General features: G+C 36.5%; 1 long non-coding RNA gene across 1 annotated transcript; it reads left to right on the forward strand.

The window, feature by feature from the left end:
- The first annotated feature begins 463 nt into the window (after window positions 1-463).
- Window positions 464-4401, forward strand: LOC141657317 (uncharacterized). Its single transcript, XR_012548707.1, has 5 exons — window positions 464-971; window positions 2610-2707; window positions 3194-3336; window positions 3462-3544; window positions 3955-4401. It is a non-coding gene; the product is annotated as an uncharacterized LOC141657317 (long non-coding RNA).
- The last annotated feature ends 13192 nt before the right edge of the window (window positions 4402-17593 follow it).

A 17593-nucleotide genomic window follows, 5' to 3' on the forward strand; every position in this document is an offset into this window, starting at 1 on the left:
TTGGTTTTAATTGATCATTTGTGTTGGGTAATCATCACAAGTAAGTTCCCCCCCTCTTATTTCAACTTTCCCCAAGTATTCTATAATTAATCACTGTAATTTCTGATCTTCATTCTGAATTTACTGGAATTGCTTTTTATTTAGAATTTTTGTCGTCTTGATGATGAGCATATTGCTTTTCATTACAGCGATTTTTTACCAGAAATCAATACAATGATTTTCTTTGAGCTTAATTGATGTGGATGTTCTATGTCTTCTGATTGATGTGGATGTTCTATGTCTTCTGATTGAAATATGCTCTATGCCAACATCTCTTGATATAGGTACTACCATTTATGTTTACAGTTTCAATCTTTGAGCTTAATTTGCTTGATTATGTTTTTTAAATTGGTTTTTGTGGATTGGGACTTGGTTTTTTATGCCTTCGTAATTCAAAGTTTCAATCTTTGAGCTTAATTATCGCCCAAGTTCCAATTTTTTAGCTTAATTCACTTGGTTATGTTGTTTAAGACTTTAAGCTGGTTTTTATGTCTTCATACTTGTTTTTCTATGCCTTTGTGATTGAAAGTTTCAATCTTTGAGGTTAATTCGATGGATTATGTTAACATTAGCTACACCAGACCAGACACACCTTCTTTGTTATTCTCTTTTATGACTAACCGGATATTTCTGAGAACTGTCTCTCACCCTTATCACAAAAATTCAGAATGAAAAGCAAACAATCTTAGTCGAGTTTGGTAATTTCTGGTATTGCTTTTCATTCTGAATTTTTGCAGCAACTAATCATTGATATTTCTGATTTGGATCATTTCTTACTCGAGTTTTGGTGATTTCTGGAATTACTTTTCGTGATTAACTTCATCTTTCGTGATTAACTTCATCATTTATGCTAGGTAAATGTGAGTCAAGGAAAGCTCTTATTGGGGACACATCAATATTCTTAGCTGATTCAGTAGGAGAATTAGGAGCATGTTTATAACCCCTTCTAATTTGTAACTTATGCCTTTGAATAGGAGATATAGGATCAGGATTATCTGCCACAATGGATGATATGCCTTCTTTGTTCACATTTGAATGTTTGCCTTTAATTGTCTTGACAATAGTAAGACATTAGAACGGCTTACATCAGTGCCCATCCAAATATCAATAATTTTCTTCTCACCAAACGTACTAAACATCTCCATTAGACCTTTGTCATCCTTTAAAAGAACAGAATTCATTTGGTAAACATAGCTTGATGAAGGGTGCTCAGGCAAGATAAACGCACACTTCGCTGCCTCCTCATAGAGATCATTGATCACATCAATTAATAAACACTTATCCGTGTCCTCTATCCGAACATCTAAATTTGCACTCCTGTAATGCAATTTAAACACGATATTCTCCATTCTGCATAAACACGATAAGTGAAGGTTTAGACACTAAAATGGAATCTTGGTGTAAGCAAAGGGGGGCCAAAGCTGACGTATGTGGGTTGGTCTAATTGTCTAAATTTCCAAGAGCTAATACAAATTTTGTTCAAAATGAGTGATACGCACATCCAAACAATCACACTGACAAGTTAAAACTTCCCAAATTATAATGTAAGACGGTTTCACATCGTAAGACGGTCCACTTTTGTAAAAAGATTGTTCATTTATTGCTAATAAATGGGTGATCTTTTTACACAATGGAAATGGAACCGTCTCATGTGTGCAACCGTCTTACGCACTAACTACTGTAAAAACTTAGTCATCTATCCTAACATCCACGCACCCACATTTGTGCTATCATGCAAATCAATTGATTATCATACTAAATCCAACCAAAAGTTAAAAAACTTGCCATATTTAAGACTACAAACATTAACAGTGGGAGTGTATTATAAAAATCCATGATCATCCAACAACAATGAATTTCAAAAATCAAAAATTTAAAAAGCAATCGATAAGATTATAGAGGTAAATGGTGTACATACCATGAAATTTAGAGGTGAGAGACGGACGGAGTAGTAGCAGTTGATTTGGGGCTTAATTTTTTTTTAGGGAAAAGGAAGTAGTGAGTGAGGTTGTTTAACAGAGGAAGAGGAATAGACTTTTGGTTTATGAGTGTTGAGAGTATATGATTTACGGGTTGATGTATAGGGTCAAATAATTCAATTAAATTTCTCAGCCACATCATAATCTACCTGGAGCCATGTCATCAGTCCACATGGGCAGTTAACTGAGTATTTGACGGAAGCATTACACTAAGGTCACGGTTTATAATAACTAACTAAGTTAGGGGTACAGGAGAGATTTTTCAGAAATGAGGGGTATATGATAGAAAATGGAAAAACATAAGGGTATATCATAGAAAAACCCATAAATTTATTTGAGTATATTTAAGAATTTGAGTGTTAATAAGATATTTAAGAGGTATCCATAAAAAGGATTACACAAGGAGCATTGTTTTTGTCTAATGGGAACTGCGTTTAAAGGTTGAACTTTGACAGGGTTTTGGGCACTTGAATCCTTTTGATGGCTATTTTCTTTGTATAAGAATCAAATCTCTCATATATTTTCCTTTTTTTATTGCATGCTTACGGTTATATACAAGCTCATCTGAACGACTTTTGATTACTTTGACAGGCTTCTGTTACTCGCTCGGCTGTGACAGGTTTAAAAAATCGCAAATCCCTGAACAAGGATCCATCTCCTAATAATCCGCTAGAAGGTCTTGAGGAAAAGTGATGTATATTAAATTTATGATTGGTTATCCTGTTGTTCATGGGAACATATGCATAGACAGATGAGGCTATTAAAGTTGAAAATGAATTTTAAGAACATATTCTGCATTTCTGCTTAATAAAAATCCGCTCACATAATTCCTGCAAATGATTTACTTGAAACATATACTTGTTTGATTGTTATCTTCTGTCTTCATTTCATAGATTTGTCCATAGCTGATTGGAGAAGCAGATTCTTTCTGTATTCTCTAGCTACAAAACTTGACCGAAGCTTTAATACTAGATCCTTACTGATTTGATTGCAGTGAAAGTTTGTCTTGAACATTAGTAGATTCTAAGCCTTACTTCTAGCCTGGTGGTTGCGGGGGGACATAATGTCAGTATCTCATGTTACACCAAGAAGATTCTGACGTCACACTATGGAAGTTAATCCGTGTTCATGAGTATATATACTTTACTAATTTCTCTTTTGCTTCAAATCTGTAGGTTGTGGGGAAGGTGTTGCCAGCTTTGAATGGAAAGCTGACCAGTATTGCTTTCTGTGTTCCTACTGTTGATGTTTCAGTTGCTGACTTCAACGCCATAATTGAGAAACTTGCAATCTACGAACAAGTAAAAGCTGCCATCAAGTAAGTCACCATGACCAATACGGCAATAATGTGTACATGGCTGTTGGTTACTATAAGCTTGTTATTATGATTTCATCTCACTGCTTGAAAATAATGTAAAATCTTAATGCTATGGCGATTGACAGGGAAGAGTAAGAGGGCAAGATGAAGGGATTTTGCGCTACACTGAGGATGTCGTGGTCTCCACCGACTTTGTTGGTGAGAGCAGGTATAGCAATAATATGATTCCCTAACTTCATTTCAGAAATTTAACCCTCTCTGTTGTCATTTTTGAGTCGATTAGCCAGTTTTGATTGTTCTTTTCTCCATGAACTATACGGATCAAGCAATTTGATGAGAAGGCTGGTATTGCCTTGAATGACAACTTTATTAAGCTTGTCTCATGGTACGATAACGAACGGGGTTACAGGTAATTAATGGCTCATTTTCAAGTGTGATTTGAGGTTCCAATTGATTTTTAGGAAGATAAGATTGATATTTTTTACATAATGTATGGTCAATCTTATAATGGATCCGTTGTGCTAGCTACTTGTGAGTTATGTCAAAATATCTAGGACACTTGCTAAAATGTGAGTATAGAATAATGTTGATATGATTAGTTGTATAACTGATGTCCAGGTTATGTTTCGGTAGAGAAGCTGCAAATACGGATGAATGGTGATGTAGAAATGAAAGACCTAGAGGCTATAGCCTATAGGTAGTAAAAGATCCAAAGATGAATGAAGCGCGGACAAGATGAAGAGTTGGGGCTTTTTTTTTCTCTTTTTTTGTTTAGTTGGGTAACCCATTTTATAGGCGTCTTTAACTGAACTGTTTATCCTTGACATGTACAACTCTTAAAGGTCAAATTTCTTATTTTCATTTATCTCATTTATATACAAATAAACATTTAATGGTCAACATGACTACTTCATCCTAATGAAACTTTAGAATCAATAAAAAAATGTAACCGATTATCACTTTAAATGAATCCATTGTGCTACATTATCATTTAAAATGACCGAATGATTACCACTCTTTCGAGACTTAAAATGGCGCCTAATGAATGAAATAAAGAGGGTAAGTTTATTAGGTATAGATGGATAGCTTGCATAAAATTTTTTAAGACATTGTTTCAACAACATACAACCCCATTTAACAAATTTCCACGATAAACCATTATAAACAACAACGACGACAACAAGTTCTATCGACTTACTGAATACTTGCTTTTCTGTGATTGTTGTTGGCTTTGAAATCCTCAAGGAATCCTGTGTTACGCTTAATGTCGAGTAAGACATTCGTGTTACTTAGAGGGACAATTGTAAAGAAATTATTCCCTCGAGCCTCTATTCGCGTTATGCATTTATGTTTATTATAGTCGCAGACTGCAGCCATTAAGAGGTCTATGTCCCTCTCTATGCACATCTTACGAGTCCTCTTAAATATTCCAAATTCCAAAGTGACTTAGTTATCTATATATATAAGTGTGAACTCTATATTACCTTACAGATTATTCTCAAGACAATTATTGTTTAAGAAAATATTATACAACAATCTTCTTTGAACTATACACAAGCTTGAATGTTTGAAAGGAGATGGACATGGACCTTGGAACTCCGCGCGCATCGCGCGCGGAGGAACAACTAGTGAAGAAAAAAGTATCGTTAAAAAAATTATGAAAATAGTATAATTAGATTCGTGGTAAAAAAAAATGTTATCATTAGAGTATAGATTTCATATTATTTGCACATATTAAAGGTGATATACTTTTTAGTATTTTATATGTTCCACATTGAACATATATAAATAATAAAATTGCCCCACATTGAAAGATTAGTATAAGGTGGGGTGATCCTATGATTATAAATAGAAGGCATCTTTGAAATTTATTTATCAAGCCAAAATCTTTTGAGTCTCTCAAGTATTGTTTTAGAGAGTTCTTAAAAGTTTGTATCATTAACTTCTCAATATGATATAAAAAATAATGTGGAGAATATTTTAATTACTATAATAATATTTCCTATAATAAAATGAGTTATAATATTTACAATGTTTTAATTATTCAATTTAATGAGAATGAGAATATAAAAATGAGTTAGGTTTGATTTCATTACAATGAGAACAACTTACTGGATATTAGTCAAGCAATTAAGTAGACAACAATTGAAGAAATCCAAGTATAGCAAAAAGCTCATAGTTCAGCTAACATCTTAGCTATAGGAGCGCTTAACACACTCATAATAAAATACTACAAAAATATTTTCCTAAAAGACACATAGGCCATGACGGCTTATGTAGTCTTAATACCAAATTTATTTGTATTTTATTATCACGAATTTTTATTTGAGATGGAATTATCTGTCTTCAATCTTTTTTTGTTTAAATAGGTACTTAAATTAAAAGAGTTACAAACAGAGTTCATACATTAATTAAGGGGGATTAGGAGGCATGGCTCCAAAGAACAAATCGTTATTAAATGTGATACTACGAATATTATGAATTGTTGTTGTGATACCTTGTGATGCAATTGGTATAGATGATAATAGTAAATGGATGATGGTGTTGAATGATGCTTAGTTATAAGGATGTTTATAAGTGATGTGGTGGTAGTTGTGGTCGAACCGGACGAAGTTCATTTTAAGGGGGAAGACTCGTAATACTCCGTATTTTTAATAATAATTTATAAAGATAATTTATGTAATTTAATGAGTAATTAAATGACATTTCTAATAATAAATACAAGTGAGACGTTAATTAAATAATAAATTAATAGTTCAAGTCGGGAATTGGGTTTGGCTAGTATTTGTGCTTTGGGCTTAGTTGGTAATCGAGTGTTGGACTGTGTGGTATTATTATATGGGCCGAAGTTATTAAATTAGTATTAGTGTAATCGGGATTTATATCGGGAATTAATAATAATATATAAAGGTAATTATAATAATAATAATAATAATAATAATAATAATAATAATAATAATAATAATAATAATAATAAAGTTATGGCAATAATAAATTAGTAAGTATTATATGAGGAAATCATAGTTATGTTAGGATTAATAGTATATGATAAATAATAATGATATAATTATAATGACAATTCCTACTACTAATTAGAATAAGGAAAGTTACATGGTTTCCTAATTGGCCTCGTATTCTCTGAATCTTACACTATAAATACCACCTTAAATCTGAGAAATAATTCATAAATTAAAAGAAGGAGCCTTAGGAGACGGAAGAAGAAGGAATTAACATAAAACAATTGATCAACTCGAGGTAATTATTCATCTTAAATCGATTTATAATCTTTTCATGCAAGCATCTTTTGATCGATAGTATGACTTATATAAAGCACCGTAGGACTCGAGATTTGGACCTAGAGCAACATTGGACTGCCGAGATTCTAACCTGACCTTATTTGACCGACGTGGACCTTGCTAGGGTGGTGTTTAGGGCGGCTAAAGGTGGCTGGTCAGGAGGGGTTATACGGGTTGGTTGTGGGTGATTGGGACGATTATTTGACCCACTAATTTGATACGGCTTGACCTGGGGTTTGGGTGGTTGGTATTGTCGGCAGGGGGCGGTCGTATTGGTGGTGTTGGGGTGGTCAGGGATGGTGGTTTGTCTTGTTGGTGACGGAAAACAGGGGAGGAGGTGTTGTTCTGGGCAGGCGGTTTTCGGGGGGATTTTGGAGGTTGTTGGTGGTCTGGGTTAGGAGGTTTTTGGGTGGTTCTTGTCGATGGAGGATAGGGGAGTTGATTGGTGGTTGTAGGTGGCGGTGAAGGTGGCGCTAGACGGTGGTTATGGGCGTGTTTTATAGGGGTGTCAGGTGGGTGTTGGTGGTGGCGTGGGGATTAGGACGTGCGTGTTTGGGTTGCTGGTGGTGGTGGAGCTGGAGTTTGGTGGTTGTCGGGGTCGGGTGTCCGCAGTCTTTGGTATCGGGCTTGGGTGGTGGTGTGGTGGCTTGTGGTGTCGGGTTTGGTGGATTTTAAGAGGGGTGTTGGTCACGGTTTATAAACCGTGTTAGGGTGGTATGTGTTTGTTTTTGTGACGGGTTTTAATTATTTAATTAGCTCGGGTGAATCGGGTTCGTAGTTAAATCGGGTTTTTGTTATCATAAACCTTTAATAATTATAATAAATAATTAATTTGAATAATTAAATAAAAGGAATAAATAAATAAAGTTAGTAATTATAATTGTTGTAATTGTTATTATTATATAGGTGACGGAAATTGTGAAGAATTATAATCGAATTGGATTTGCTTTATTTATTTGGATTGCGTAATTGGAGTGCTTGCTTGCCAGGTAGGAAACTACTCAATCAAATGTTACTCTTATGGTCTTATTCCTTGCTTGGCATATTGAATTAAATGGATTGGGTGTAGCTTAATTATTATTCTTATGAGTATTTATATGTTGTGGATTATTATTGTCTTCTTTGGATTCTATTATTGTTATAGTGGGTGTGTGTCAGTATCAGATGTGTGTCCGAGGCGGGACTATGTGTCCAGTGGATTGTGTGTCCGGGAGTATGTTGTGTGTCTAGAAGTGGAGTATGACCGTGTGTCTAGAAGTAGAGTATGATTGTGTGTCTAGAAGAGAAGTATGATTGCGTGTCTAGAAGTGGATGTGTGATTGAAAGTTATGTACCATGGTAGGGGTGGACGGATGATGATTGTGGAGCTTGTTTATGTAACATTGTTAAAGCAAATAGCTTTATATTACTCATTGTTTAGTTTTATTCCTACTCAACCATTGGTTGACGTGTTTGCTTCTGTGTCAAAATAAAATTGATGCCTGCTTTAATTGATGGCATCCTGTGGTGAACCATTTAATATTTCCGGTTAAATGGGGAGCAGATTTAAATAGCAGGTTTTGAGTTAGCTGGATATGGGGAGCTTGGGCGTGTGAGCTTTCGGACCTGCAGGAGTCTAGATCACAAATGTAGTTATATCACTTTATTTATTTCCGCTGCGAGTTGTAATTATTTTATTCTAAGTTTTAGTTAGTTAAATTGTAATAAACATGTATTCACTAAAGTTTTAAATTAAAGTACTTTGATTTGTTGTACTTTGTTATACACTACCTCGGGAAACCGAGATGGTAACAGTCCTATTTATTTGGGAATGTCTAGCTAAAGGCTCCTGAATAAATGAGGGTGTTACAATGAGAATATAAAAATGAGTTAGGTTTGATTTCATTACAATGAGAACAACTTACTGGATATTAGTCAAGCAATTAAGTAGACAACAGTTGAAGAAATCCAAGTATAGCAAAGAGCTCATAGTTCAGCTAACATCTTAGCTATAGAAGCGCTAACACACTCATAATAAAATACTACAAAAATATTTTCCTAAAAGACACATAGGCCATAACGGCTTATGTAGTCTTAATACCAAATTTATTTGTATTTTACTATCACGAATTTTTATTTGAGATGGAATTATCTGTCTTCAATCTTTTTTTGTTTAAATAGGTACTTAAATTAAAAGAGTTACAAACAGAGTTCATACATTAATTAAGGGGGATTAGGAGGCCTGGCTCCAAAGAACAAATCGTTATTAAATCGAGTTGGATGTCGAATTAGGTGAAAAAATGATGATGTACTTCTTAGTATGTTATATGTCACACATTGAAAAATAGTGTAGATGTGGTGAATTACATACTACGTATAAATAGTAGAAAAGGTGGGGTCATCCTATTATAAATAGTAGAATTGTCCCGCATCGAAAGATTAACATAAGGTGTGTTGATCCTATTAATATAAAATGTAGAATTGTCCCACATCAAAAAATTAACATAATGTGGGGTAATCCTATGATTATAAATATGAGTCATCCTTGGAGCTTAAATATCAACCCAAAATCTTTGGAGTGTCTTAAGTATTACTCCCTCCAATTCACAATAAACCTCCCATTTCATTTTGGCACAAAAATTAAGGAAACACACTACCCCACCATATAATTAAATTTGGACCACACAAATACACTACCCACCATACAATTAAATTTGGACCACACAAACACTTACCAAAAAGGAAATAGGGAGGTTATTGTGAATAACCGAAAAAGGAAATAGGGAGGTTTATTGTGAATTGGAGGAGTATCTTAGATACCTCTTATAAGAGTTTGTACTATTACCTCCACAATAGTGAAATTTATTTGTATTATACTTTTGATTTTGGTGGTTTCACAATTATATATTTATATATAGTTATATCATCTCCTTTTCTACTCAAGTTTAGTAGTTTAGCAATAAGTTATTTATTTTTAAGTGAATTTTTAAATAACGAACATACATCGATAGTATACTTATTATATAAGAGACTTTAAAAGTAACGTTACATATTGTTAATTTTTCAAGTTTTAACATTTTTTTCATCTAGAGAGTCCAACCCTTAAAAACTACTTAATATTTGTAAGAAATCTTTTTACAATTTTATACGTAAGAAAAACTTTGGACTTTAGATAAGATTAGTTTGTTATCAATAAGATAAAATTGTACAAATGTTACCAATATACGTGCGGAAAACTTTACACTCTAGATAAGATTAGTTTGGTAGTATTTGCTCATTATTAATCGGATTGGATGTTGAACGTACGAATATTAACGTATTGTATTTGCTCATATTATTAAATATAACTACTATTAGATATAATGAGTAGCAATTATCCGTATTTCGAGATTCGGGTTGGATGTCGAGCTAGGTGTGAAAAAGATGGTGTATTTCTTAGTATGTTATTTGTCCTACATTGAAAAATAATGAAGGTGTTGTGAATATACTACGTATAAATAGTAGAATTGTCCCACATTGAAAGATTAGTATAAGGTAAGGTGATCTTATGATTTTAAATAGAAACAACAAGTCTCCCTTGTGACGGGCATATCCATCACAAGAACTGCGTGGTCAATACAACCAATGTGGATAGATAAGACAAAACATATTGTTACTCCCTAGGCATTCTGTTTTTGTCTTATCTACCCAAATGGGTAATATTTGACTCGTCGCAAGCTTGCGACGGATATATCCGTCACAAATGAGAATTTGTGAAATAGAAATCATCCTTGAAACTTGGGAATCAACCCAAAATCTTTTGAGTCACTTAACTATTGTGAAAGAGAGTTCTTAAGAGTTTCTATTATTAAGGGTTAAAATTAAAATTTAACAAACTATAATTTTGTTGTCACTAAATTGTATGTTTGCTTATAATGGCCAAAAACATAGATGTGTTTATCTTTTAAGCCTTTACGGTGAAATGATTGCAATAAGATGATCATAGGAGAATACATTATATGTGCTTTGTGAAAGAAAGAACATAAAAATGAACTCTGTTTATCAGTAATTAGAAGATTAGTTATTATTATGTAAGACGGTCTTATTAATTGAACAAAAAATTTAAAATGACTAATTTAAAAGCATTAGATCGATGTCTAAGAAAATTGTCCATATTTGAAGGGTAGGTATATGGTACAAACACAATATATACTCCCTCCAGATTTTTACAATCAAATATTTCACACTATGACGGTTTATTTAGTGTGTAATGTACTTTTTCAATTAAACATGAAATATAACTCCATATAAAGTTCTAATTCATACTCGTAGTCTTGTAGAATGAAGATTCATTTATGGAATCACTTCTTATGTCCCATACAAAAACGAAGCAAGCAACTAAATTGATTCCTTTATTTTGCAATTGCAAAAATAATGAAGATTTCTAGAATTGACGGAATATCCTAATTCATTTTTTATGCTTTGACCTGGTCAACCAGACAGCATTTTAAAATCGTTGATTATCAAGAGGAACAGCCAACCAAAGATGAAATGAGTCACGTTGGAGCCTGCAACGTAAGTGACAATGAAATACGATTCAAAAATAATAATTATTGGTAAGGATTTGATTAATAGGCAGCTTACCTTTCAAGATATCTGTTTTCACATGTTTGAGACTTTGAGGTTTGACATATAAACATAATACTTGGTGGTGTCGCTCTATCATGCATGATTGCATGGATTTGTGCCCTTATTGGTTACGTTTGGTGGTTGCCCTTGTATTCCATCAATCTCACCTCACTTTGTATCTTTTATGTACTTATTATTAGAAGTATATCTATACATAATGACGAATAAATGATGTACATAACTAATTACTAGTTCCGTCTCGGTAATTCATTTACTTTTGATTTTAATACAAAAATCAAGAAAAAAGGATTATATGGTTGTTATGTATAAGAGGATTTTTTTATGAAATTTTGTGCTAGTTACTAAATCTCGGCGGTATAGTGAGAGCAAGGAGGGTAAACAGCCGGGAAAATGCTTAATGTTGAGAGAAAGTCAATCTATGAAATAAGCGTATAAAATATGAATTAGAACTTTCTAAATGTTGAATTAGTAAAACAAAAAATTAAAAACTTTCAATATATGATCGTCACTATTTACGTGATTTCTTCATTTTTTATGCGCGAGTATGAATGAAAAGGGCTGAAAGTCTTTAACTAAATATAATGTATAAGTATCCAAGAGTTTATGACAATTTTGAGATTAATTATGGCACACTAGAGTTGAATGAATTGTAATGGTTTCTTAAATAGATACCCGAAAGCCTAAGCTAATTATTAGAATGTGACTTAATAATATATATACTACTGACTACTGACTACTCGGTAGTAGTGTAGTTGTGTGCAAAGCAATAATGGTAGCTTCAAAGTCTTACGAGTTCAGCAATAACTCATCACTTTTATTTTATTTAGTTACTTTAGGAAAACAACCCCTCAAAATTGGTCTCTTATACAAGACATTGAAAGAGGGTTATAAGTACGTACGAGTGGCAATGGGGTCAGTCGGCTTAGTCGGTCGGATTTGAGTCAGCTCAGATGGTCGGGTTTGGATCAACTCTGATAGGGTCGGGTTATATTGGGTCGTAACTACATTTGGGTTGAGTTCGAGTCGGGTTTGGGTCACTTATGGGTCAGGTTAGTCAGGTCAATTCATATCTCGGGTTCGAGTCCGGTCTTTTTCGGGTCATTCATATAGACAGGTTTGGGTCAGGTTTCGGCTAGGTCGGCTTGGGTTATTAATTGGCTTGTTATTGAGTTAGGTCACTATCGGGTTGGGTCACAATCGGGTCGGGTCGGTCGAGTCATTTCGGGTTTGAGATAGGTTTTGCCTCCGGTTGATTTTTTCCGATTATTTAACTAGTTGGAGTTGATACGCGGATTAAGGCGGTGACGTACATTTTAAAAGATAATGCAACAGTTTTAGAATGTACTAAAAATGTTATAATGCGATTTTGGCTCACTAAACGACATTATATATATCAACTTGCAATCCATGTAACTTTTTCTCAAAGTCTATGTTGTGGTAGGTTTATGGCAGCAAGTGTAAAAATTTTCATCTTACTTTAGGGACATGAATTAAAATTTGAATTTTGCAGAGACATTTCCTCAAAAGCAACACACAACACTTCATAAGTTAGGAGTATCTTATACTAAAATGTTATGTAACCGACTTATTTTCACATCCCCTTAAACTAAAAGAATAAGAGATTCTCAAGTTTTCCCGCCTAAATGAGTTGCTCTATATTGGGCTTTGGGCTTCATTATATCCTATCTTTAACTAGGCCATACTGATTTATTTAATATAATAAATAATTCTATGACATTTTAAAAGAGATAATATTTTTTCAACTTGCATTCCCCTTTATTTAGAGAATAAAAAAGGTTTCCCTCCAAAGGAAGTTGGCTAAATAAGGAAACAAAACTCTATTTTTATTAAATTATTACTCCCTCCGTCCCGGTCAATTGTTGTCCTTTGGCTTTGGTACAAAGACCAAGGAAAAAGGTGATGGCCAATAACTAAATAACAAGTGGAACAAATTGAATGAGAATGATCAAATTACTCATCAAGTTCATTCTTAAAATAGAAAGGACAATAAATGACTGAGACACCCAAAAATGGAAAATGACAACAAATGACCGGAATGAGAGGAGTATCTTTTGTTAAGATATAATCTTTAATCATTATAATTTTTTTTTTAATTAAACTATAATCTTTTAATTTAAAAATAAAACAAAACTGGTATAAATCTAAAATTCGTATATGAAAAACCAAAAAAAATTGATATTATTAGTTTCGCATAATTTTGTTTTACCAAGTACAAGTATTTAATTCGTATATGAACTTATATTATTATTTCTTGACAAAAAAAAAATCTTTAAAATTATTTGAGAAAATTTATAAATTGTAATCATTAGTTTTGTGATGAAAATTTTTATTAAAATGTACATTTATGAATTTACTTAATTCTTTTATATAATTTTCCATTTCAATTTTTTATCCTCATATTAAAATATGAAAAATTAATAATACGTCAATTTTAAATCTTAAATAATACATTATAAAGTAAAAGATCTATGAATACCGCGCATGTATGCGCGGGATCCATACTAGTTTCTTAATATATAAGAACTATTAATTGGACATCCACTATCAACTTAAGGTTTTGGTTGAGATAATCTTCTCACGTGGCCGGTGTCAAAAAATATATTAGGGAATAGAAATATCTATCTTCAAGAGAGAGGGGCGTGTTATAGTGTGAGGCTAGGCTGAGGTGTTATGCATGTGACATAATCGAACTCAACATCATCTCAAAGAGAAGAAGCCCAATTTCTTCAAAAAAATAATACACTCCCTAATAAGCAAGGTTACTCCGCGTATGGAGGCAATGGATTGAGGGTATTTAGGGCGGGGATAGAGATGACATAATACGGATCGTCGGGAGTTAGGTCAAGGATGATGTGGACTTCTAACCACGCATATTAGAAAAGTATATTATTATACCGTACTGAGAAATTTGTTATTGTTAGAGAATACATTATTATTGAGATAATATATTTTCTAACAATTATATCCCGAGAAAAAAACAATATGCTGATGTAAGTTGGAGTGTGGACTAGGGGACTCAACTAAGCTTTAGTAGTCCGGTCAATATGGGCACTTGACAATGCAAGAGTGGAAAGATACGAAAAAACTGAAAAGGCAAAACCATGCATTCTTTGACTTGTGCAATTCATAGACTAGTTAATGTATAAACTTCGACAAAAATATCATTTAAAACGGTATTATCCATCTTAAACTTAGGCTATGTTCATTTGGATTTAATATCAGTTCTAATAAGTTCAGTTCATTTCAGTTTAACTCCATTAAATTCAGTTCAGTTAGTTCAGCTTCATTCAGTTCAGTTCAGTTCAGAGCAATTCAATTCATATTAGTTTATTTCAACATTAATATTATTATTCTTATTTTATATTCTTATTGATATCATTATTATTACTACTCCCTCCGTATCATACATGATGGAGCATATTCTGCACCCGCTGACCGAGTCAACATATTGAGCAAGGTCAAAGATATCCAAAGCAAAGTCAGCACCTTGGACAGCCTAGCCGACGCAGCCGTAACGGCCTGTCACTTGGGTCTCGGCCAGGCAACTAGCCAGCCGGGAGACATATCCGCGTACTCATATCCAAGACCCCTCGACATGGAGTCAACAGGGCCCGCCGGCCTGCCATGGGTCCCTCGGCCGAGGGTAGAACAGACTTTCCACCTGCTACGCCACTTGGCCCACTTGGCCACTATGTGACAAAAGGTGAAAGTTTATAAATACTCCACTTCTCTCATTGAGAAGAGGATCCACAATCTAACCTAAAAACTCACTATTCATCTGGTATAAACTCCCTTATCTCTCTACAATATACTTTGTCAAGTAACACACAACTTAATCCCTTTAACTTTACCGACTTGAGCGTCGGAGTGAGTACGCTCGGTGCAAAGCCGAGCCCTTAGTTTGTTCATCGTTTCAGGAGAGACCGAAAGGAAGAGTCAAGACAAGGAAAGACATCATTTCGCCAAGCTTACGTGGAAAACAAATCTGCGCTGGAATTACACCCGGAACAATTGGCGCCGTCTGTAGGAAAAGATACTAGAAGCTAGTCAAATCCGTTACAAAAAAAAACACAAAACAAAACCCACCCAACAAGCTAAGAAGATGTCAAAAAAATGAAGCAATTGATTGGACGAAACCGAAACAGTCGCCAGGATGATCCACAATTTTGGGATTAGGCGATCCCCACCGCCGAGTAATTCAACCGACGTACGGGATGCCAATAATACCGTAAACACCATTGCCCGCCGGCCATGTCACTATCATGGGACATGTGGTCGATCTTTCGCCCAATCAAGCGCTCCCTGGACACGATGGGTAATACGCCGATGACGGCAGCACACCCGCAGGTGACCAGAGCCCATAAAGTGACCCCGAACAACTTGTCCGGGGCAATGCAAGGAGTGGAGCATACTAGGACGCCGGCGGTGCCCGTGGTGTCGGTGGCCGACCAAAGTCCTTCCCCCACGCGAGGGAGGACAGCGTCGCCGCGGCATCAAAGAGGCCACCCCCGAAGAAATGAAGACAGAAGTCCGACTCTCCAAAGTCGGACAATAAGAAGCCCTTCCCGCCACGGGGAGAGAAGCCGGACTAGGGCCACGAGGAGCCGATCGCCACGTGCTACTCGGCACGTGGTCAGACAGCCCCTCAGCATCTATGTCCTCGAGGTCCCGGTGCCGAATAAACTAAAGCTGCCACCCCTATCCTACAAAGGGGATAACGACCCGACCGACCACGCCGAGGCTTTCGAGTCTTACATGTCGGTGTGGGAGCAACCTGATGAGGTTTGGTGCCGAATCTTCCCAACAACCCTTCATGGGATGGCCCAAAGTTGGTACAAGGGGCTACCCAATGGTTCGGTATATTGTTATGCCGACCTGAGAGACAACTTCATAGCCCAGTACTCTTGCAACAAGAGGAGGGCCGTGGAGACATCGGATCTCCTCACCATCCGACAGGGGGAAGACGAGTCCCTCCGGAGCTAAGTGAAGAGGTTCGACGCAAAAGCTCAGCAGATCCGTGAGCTAAACACCGAGCTGGCGGCCTTCGCACTGATGAAGGGCCTCCCGAGAGGCGAGCTCAAAGATGAGTTGATCAAGTGCGGGGACCTCAACCTGGACTCCGCCAGAAGGATGGCCTACCAAGCCATAAAGGTGGAGGACTACCACAAGACCTGGGTAGGTCACAGTGAATCTGGGCACTCAGAAAGGAGGAGACGCCGGGACAACACTGATGAAGGACGCCGTGACAGCAATCGGTCACGGCCCGAGAGATCTAACAGGAAACAGAACTCGGCGGGCGCCGGGAGGAGTTCGGGACCATACACCCATAAGCGGTACAGCGGTCCCACCCCTCTGGTCAAATCACCGGCCGAGGTCTTCGCCCTGAGCAAGAACGAAGGGCAGAAATGGGCAAGACCCCCCAAGATGAAGGGGGAAGGCGACGCAAACCAATTTTGCGATTACCACGGCCAGCCCGGCCATAAGACCGACAACTGTCGGCACCTAAGGGACGCCATCGAGGAGCTAATCCGAAAGGGGGCCCTCAGCAAGTATGTAGCTGGAGGCCAAGAAACAAGCTCCGACGGGGCGACTAAAAAATCCGTTTTTCAACGGATGGGAATAATCCAGTAAATGTGCACCCGGTCCCTGATACTGATGTACGTCTCGGACCGGGGGGAAGTGCAAGAGCCCATCCTCACATCAGGAGGGTGAACCGATGCAGACCGGCTAACCGACATGGAGGGAGTGCCTCTAATTAGCCACTGGAACACAGACAACCTCAGAAAATACTTCATATAGCGGCGGAGGTGTCCGAAACCGTTGTGGGCACCCCAACACATGATTATTTCTAATGAAGAGTGTTCCAAGTTTTCCATCAAAATGGAGTGTCCCTCCCATAGTCCTACAAAAGAAGACGTATGTACACAGCAGACAGCGCCAAAACCTCGATCACCTCGGCCGCTAACCGGGAGTGACGGGGGAACGAGCCAAAATGCTAACATGCATACAACAGCAGTCAAAACGTTAACTCAGTTGCCCCGGCCAAAGCCGGGAAGAAACGAGGGAACCACGACTTGCCCCCGGCTAATTAAGACCGAGCTTAAGAACGTATAAGTACAGTTGAGACGCAAATCTGACACCTTGACAAATTAAGACCGAGCGTGAACAAGGACGCGATCAATATCGTCTATAGATACGAACGCTGTCGCGCCGTAACCCCGATTCCCTCGGCCAAGGCCGGGAAGCAGCGGGGACACAACGACCGATACGCTAACATGTTCACAGCGGCGGTTGGGAAACGCAAATTTGACCGCCTCGGGCGGTGGAGGAGG

Source organism: Silene latifolia, chromosome 5 (assembly GCF_048544455.1).
Source record: "Silene latifolia isolate original U9 population chromosome 5, ASM4854445v1, whole genome shotgun sequence".
In the NCBI taxonomy this organism is placed as follows: Eukaryota; Viridiplantae; Streptophyta; class Magnoliopsida; order Caryophyllales; family Caryophyllaceae; genus Silene; species Silene latifolia.